We start from the raw sequence: 7135 nt of genomic DNA on the forward strand, positions 1-7135 counted from the left end.
TTTCTGTCTTCAGATCCTGTACTCTCCTCTCTACACCATAGCATCTCAGTGGAACCATAAGCCTCAAGACCTGAGTTCAAGTTCCTCCTCTGCCACTTACTAATGTGATCTTGGCAAGTCATGTATTCTCTCTGGGGCTCACTTTCCAAATCTGTAAAATGGGGATTAAAAACTCTGTGTCCCGCCTGATTAATTCTCTGTGACCTGAGAGTCTTCTGGCCAACCTCACTCTGAAAGGGTCGCCAGACCAAAGATACGTGGAGTAGTTGGCCTCCTTTATAGGAGGCTGCCCCGCTGGGAGATGGGAGAAAGAGGGGTACAATGCCAACTTGCTGAGGTGGGACTGGAACCGGCTGGGCTGTCTAGCTGACTTATGTGCCAAAGCAGCTCTGCTGGAGTCCTGAGCAATCTTCCCACTCCTTCCAACTCAATTTGTCTGGTTGACATCTAAGTTCTCTTGTAGCCCTAAAAATCTCTGAATCTATAGATCTTAGAAGCCAGTTCCCTCCACGAATGTCGCCAATTCACTTTTCCTCTGTAAATGCCATTTCCCCTTCTGCAGAAGCCAAATCACACTCCCTTCCCACCTGCTACAGGGTGCTGCTGTGCACTTTGATTGACAGTCATGCGAACCTGATGATTTCCTTGAAAGGTGCCTGCCTTGTTCAATCGCTCAGTTGTAATGAGGTCATTGCTGGAACTGGCACCTCCCACAGCCTCAGGATTCCAGCAAAGCACACACCAGACTTTCCATAAAACTGCTGAAGTCTTGGGTGCCCCGGGGCTGAGTGCTGCCTGGCTGATGTCAACCCCCGCCCCCCAGCAGCCTTCCTGAGATGTTTCAATTACAGCTGGGCTTGCTGGCAGCTCTTGAAGTTCTCCCCCACAGACAGGACTCAGGCTCCCAGCTACTCTTCCTTACAAGTCACATTTTTATGGACAGCGCTGGCAGAATAGGAAGAAGATTGGGGTTCATGAAATGCCACCACTGGTACAGCCTTTTTTAGCCCATTGGAAGTGGGGAAACATAGAAAACTCTAAAAATGTGCACTCTGGATCCCTGGGATTCCCAAGAGGACCCTGTGGTGGGGGTTCCTTGAAGCCAAGCTTTTCATAATGATATGAAGGTGTTATTTGCCTTTTCTACCTATGCTGCCGCTTGTAATAATGGTGCATAAGCAACAGGGAGTAAAATGACTGTCCCCTCAGCGCAGATCAAGATAGTGACACTACACTGTACTGACAGCTGTCATATTCTCCACTACCACACACTCACGGCAAAAGATAAATTTTTTTAAAAGCCACACGTCAGCTTGTCTATGATGAAAGAGTAGAAGTTATTGACATTATGAAATCTCAACCCTTGCGTAACACCTTGTTTCCACATTCTGTGTGGACTGGTAAGCATCACTAGAAGTACCACTTCCACCACATGACGATGTACAATGATTGTCTCCAGGAAAAATGACTTGTGTGACTGCTTTGGTTAAGTGAACTAATCACTTTTTTCAGAAGATACATTTTTACTTAAGAAAAACGACTGCCAGACAAACTAAGGATATTCAGACTGGGGTTTGGCAGATGTTTTCTCAAAAATGGGTCTCCTGAGACTGTTTCTTCCAGGAAAACGACTGATGGTATTTGTTGCCAATAATAAAATCTGAGCTTTCCAGTGAGAATCAGAATTTTGGAAAACCTGTGTTTACCACTGTGAGCTTGACAGCTTCCTAATAACACTTAGGGAGTTTTCCAATGACATTCCAATGGTAATACTAATGAATTGTGCTATCTAAATATTGGAGAGTAAAAATATCAACATTTGGAAAATGTATACAACACAGTGAACCAATATTTTTCCAATGATCAATGTCTGACGTTAGGCAACTACATGCAAGTAAAAGACATGTTCAAAGTACAAGAGAAATGTTTGGATTTTAATGTGGGACAGTACAAGAAGTATATTGATATAGTTTCAGATTCCATATTGTAATAAACCTTTAAGAAACTATCACTTCTTGAGTTTGGGTATAGTATTAAAAAACAACAACAACAAAAATACCCAGCCCGGCAAGGTGGCTCACGCCTGTAATCCCAGCACTTTTGGGAGACTGAGGCAAGTGGATCACTTGAGGTCAGGAGTTTGAGACCAGCCTGGTCAACAGGGTGAAATCCCATCTCTATTAAAAATACAAAAATTAGTTGGAAATAGCTTGACCGAGAGGCAGAGGTTGTTGCAGCGAGCCAAGATCGTGCCACTGCACTCCAGCCTGGGCAACACAGCGAGACTCCATCTCAAAACAACAACACGCAAAACCCATAATTGTCAAGAAGAATATTAAAATACTCCTCTCCTTTTCAACTGCATGTCTGTGTAATGCCAGATTTTTCTCACACACTTTAGCCAAAACAACATGGGACAACCGATTGGATGCAGGAACAGCGATGAGTCACTGGCTTAATCTATTGATTCAAGCATTAAAGAGATTTGCAAAGATATAAAACAATGTCACTCTTGTAAGCAATTGTTTCTTGTTTTAGGAAATATGATGACTTTTTAGTTAAAACATGTTATTTCTGTTGTAATGAGTTTATTGCTATTTTTAAATGAATTAGTAAGTTAACATTTGTTAAATTTCTGTGTTTTAATTTATATAGTAAATAAGGACAGATATAAGTCACATAAACAAAATACCCTTGGGGTTTTCTGTAATTTTTTTTTTTTTTTTTTTTTTTTTTTTTTTTTTTTTTTTTTTGACAGAGTGTTGCTCTGTCGCCCAGGCTGGAATGCAGTGGCGTGATCTCGGCTCACTGCAACCTCCGCCTTCCAGGTGCAAGCGATTCTCCTGCCTCAGTCTCCTGAGCACCTGGGACTACAGGCACGTGCCACCAATTAGTTCCCAGCTAATTTTTTGTATTTTTAGTAGAGACGGGGTTTCACTGTGTTCGCCAGGATGGTCTCGATTTCCCGACCTCGTGATCTGCCCACCTCGTCAGTAATTTTTTATAGCGTGAAAGAATCCTAAGACCAAATAGTTTGAGAATTGCTAAATGGTGATATTCTGTAGTTTTAGGATTGTGGGTCCAGCTACCATGGGAAGACTGGCTGTGGTCAAAGACGGGAGGGGAGCCTTCTGCTACCGGTTGGCAAGAGCTACTGAAGCCTGGAACTAAGGCAGCAGCAATGGCATGGCCAGGGGGTGACACATGAGTTTATCATTACAATTGGGGTCACTCTGTCATATTTTGGTTTGGTCGCAATGCTGAACCTTATGCAGCCCTGGCCCTGGAACAGACACGGTCTCCTCTGCAGGGAGTGGTCATACCCAGCACCAGCCGTTTGAGAACCAGATGGATGCCCCGACAAGCAGCAGAAATGAAGCAGGGAAGCAGGGAGAGGGCCTTGTTCTGGGTGAAGACCTGTTCTGGGCACACACTCAACTTGGCAAGTGCTAAGACAGTACCCACCACAGGGATGCCAGGGGGAGCTCGGGTGAGGCAGGCCCTTCAGGCTTCGAAGGGAAAGCGGGGGATGCCAGGGATCCTGCGTCACAGTACGCCCTGTGCTGAGCTCCCTTCTCTTATCACTGAGTCTCCCGTGGGGCAAATCCAGTCAGGTTTTCCAGCCTCATCTCAGCTGTGCTAGAGGAAACTAAAGCAAGAAGCATGCATGTGTGCAGGGGAAATCACAGGCCCCTACCCAAGTTATTATAAGTTATTTACGAGATGGGAGCAATGGTTAGGGAGAAATTCTCAAGAAAAAGGGAAATCGGGTGAATCAGAGAAACAGCTTCTCCATCCAGCGACAACTAAACCTGGTTTATGAAAGGCAGAATTTTCCTTGGGAGGTGAGAGAATTGAGAGAAATTTTGGAAGAAAGAATAAATAGAATGAATTGAATACAGCAGGTGAGGGACTCCAAAACTTATAGGACATCTACTTGGAGCTTGAGGTGCCTCTTAGACATTCCAGGTGGAGCTGCTCGAAAGACAGAAAGGTGCATATGTCTGAAGCTCGGGAGGTCTGGAGTGGAGGCATTGGCTTGAGGTTCATTAACCTACAGAGGTCAGCAGTTCTTAGGCCTCAGAGCAATTCAGAGTCACCTATGGAGGATGACTGAAAGGAAGACGGCTGTCTCAGAATCTCCAGGAGTGATCCTGATGCACACCACCACGGGTTCTCTGAAGGCAGAGGAGATGCTGAGAACTTCCGGAAAAAAAGGGAGAAAGAATGAGTTCCAAATGCAGCCACAAAGCCAAAGGCGTCTTGCCCCTGAGCACCAGAAGGCTGTCAGGAAAGAATGTGCTTAATTAAATTCTAATGGGCTGGCAGACTCCAGCACATGGAATACATCAACTGCTTGTCTTCAGACAGTGCAAGAGTCCTCTGCTAATATCTAAAGCCTGAAATGTAGCCACTTAAGCTCCCCATATATCAGGCATCGTTAGGGATCCCAGAAGCTGCACATGGGCCTGATCATAAACAGTCAGGGGGAGAACCAGAGGGCCATGGGGAGCAACCCTCAGCCTTCCCTGGATACAGCTGTGTAAAGTAGGCTCTTTCTTCTAGAAACAGTCCTTTTCCCTGAAGCTGGACTGAACAGAAGGAACGTTTCTGAAACATAGCCAGGGGACAGACTGTTCTCTTGGAAACTCCAAGTTGTCTTTTCTAGCAAAGGAGTGAAAGGGGTGAGTAAAACATTTTTCATTTATTAAAAAGCTTCTATTGACCACACACAATAAGCTAGATATCCAGACCAGGGTTTCTAACCTTTCTTTTTCTGTTGGTTTGTTTTGCTTTGTTTTGTTTTGCCTGGAGAAAGGCAAAGGCCTTTATTTCTTCTTGCCTCCCTGTGGGAAGCCTCCACCCTGGGGTCCGCTGGCCCACCACCCCTCGGTGCTCAGTTTTTGCCAACATCTGCCAGCAAGTCCTTGTGGTACCCCTGGGGCAACCTGTAGTAGATTCGGGTCCTGTCCACAGCCCTGGCTCCCAGCAGCACTGTCCTCTCAGAGGCATAGTCGCCCCTAGCTGGGCCGTGCTCCACTGTGACAGTGGCCCAGGGGGAGGATGCCAGCAGCCTGGCTACAGCTCCAGCTGTGCTGTGGCCCAGTGGCCTGGCCTGCATCTGGAAGGGCACAGGTTGCCAGAGCCCCTGGCACAGCTCTAGCATATCTGTGAACAGCTGTTTCTTGTAGTCACTGCCCAGCGCCGCCTCAGGCCAGCCTGGTGCCACAGTCACACGGGGGAAGACCTCAGCCACAGCTATAAGCAGTTCTCTGCCAGCCATGTGACCAGGGACTGAAAAACTCCTGTGGGAGATTTTGGCCCCCATCCACACAGGCTGATGCAAGCGGCCAAGGCTGGAGAGGCATGCCAGCAAGGCCAGGGACGGCCGGAGGGCTGCAGGCTCCACTATTTGCAAATGGACGCCCAGTGTCCGGGATGTGTGGCCAGCTGCTGCAGGCAGGACTCCAACCTGAGGATGCTGCCACTTGGAGCACAAACAGTGGGCACGGGGCTCTCAGCCACAGTTCCCTAGAGGCCAGTGTTCCACAGGATCGTGCCTTCTGTGTCTGGGAGGGTGACTGTTGCTGTACCCCTGGGGCAGCATCAAGACCATCACCCCCAAACAGCTGGAGAAGAGGGATCAGGCTGCCTCCCGTGTTATGTTTGTTTCTGTGTGGCATTCCCTGTGGGGCCCCAAATCGCCCAGGTGAGGGGGCTGCCATTCATGGAATACTTTCTGTAAGCCACAGCTGTACAGCCATCCTCTCTACGCTTCATGACACCCTGCCAAGTAGAGGCCAGCTGTTTGAACTGCAACAGGAAAGGCTCAAAGATGTCATAGTAGACTTGATGGATGGCAGTGTTGTCCTAGAGGTGGAGCAGATCCTCCGCCGACATGGGGTCCGAGGCAGCCTGCCACAGCGTCAGGCTGTACCTCTCCGATTGGCTCAGCAGCCAGTTGGAGTGGGGCCAGGCTCACTCCACTGTGGAAGTGAAGGTGGAAGACACCTTCGCACCGTGGAAGACAGCACAGGGAAGGTGACTCTCTGGGGTACCACTCCTACCAGCTCGTGCATCTTCTCCACCATCGCTCGGGTGTACGTCCTGTTTGGGAACATGGGCACGTAGATGGTGGTCCAGCCTGGAGACAGGGTGGCCTTGGGATACGTCTCCTGGACCAGGGCCAGGAACTCTGTGGCACTGACCTCAGTTAAGATGGGCATGTCAGAGCCCTTTAAGATGTCAGTGTTGATCCGCATGGGCCGCCAGACTTTGCCCCCTTCTGTCAGCTGCCGTAGGAGGTCCAGGGAGGGGCCCACCGCCTTGATGTTCTTGAAGTCCAGTTTGACGCCCTTCTGGAAAGAGCTCGGCACACCATCCAGCCACTGCTCCAGTGTGTTGTCGCTATGGATAGCCAGGGGGTGTGCCATGATGGGAACTCCTGTCTCGTCGGCTGTGCCGAGCCCTTCGACATTGACGTCAGCCTCCAGGACGGTGGTGTTGCTGTTCAGGGCAGGTGTCCTGGCTTCCTTGCTATTGGCTGCGTGGTACCAGGTGACCTCCAGAGCATCTCGGCGGCTGATCTGGCCTAGGCCCAGCAGGTAATCCAGCACGTCGGCCTCGGGGCTGCAGGCCTCCAGCTCACAGCCTGGCCGCCACAGCATGATGGCAAGGACGATCGCGGCCATGACCACCACAGAAACACAGGTAATGCCAGCAAACCCCCACTTGACCCGATTCTTCGACAACTGCTCCCTGCAGGCCATGACGACGCCTGGCCATGTCTCCCAGGGAGACATCTCAGTAGCATCTGGGAGAATGAGGAGATGCCTGTTTGGTGTGGATTATATGGGCGCCTTAACTGGGCTTCTAGACCAGAGATGAGACAGTGTCGGTACGAGGACATATTCTGGAGCCTGTGTAGTTCTATCTGGCTGTGGGCAAGTCAGGCTAACCTTTTAGCCAAGGGATCCGCAAGTGTGGTCCAGAGACCATGTGCATCAGCATCATCCAGAGAACGTGTTTAAACACTGATGCTTAGGCCCCGCCCCAGACTACTGAACCAGAATCTCAGAGGACAGCCCATAATCTGCATTTTTAAATAAGTTCCCCATGATGTAGGGGATCCTGG

The 7135-nt window shown here is 49.1% G+C and overlaps 1 pseudogene; it reads right to left on the reverse strand.

The window, feature by feature from the left end:
- Window positions 1-4897: 4897 nt before the first annotated feature.
- On the reverse strand, window positions 4898-6770 carry LOC104669898 (annotated as a pseudogene).
- Between the last annotated feature and the right edge of the window lie 365 nt (window positions 6771-7135).

This window comes from Rhinopithecus roxellana, chromosome 1, assembly GCF_007565055.1.
Source record: "Rhinopithecus roxellana isolate Shanxi Qingling chromosome 1, ASM756505v1, whole genome shotgun sequence".
Lineage (NCBI taxonomy): Eukaryota > Metazoa > Chordata > Mammalia > Primates > Cercopithecidae > Rhinopithecus > Rhinopithecus roxellana.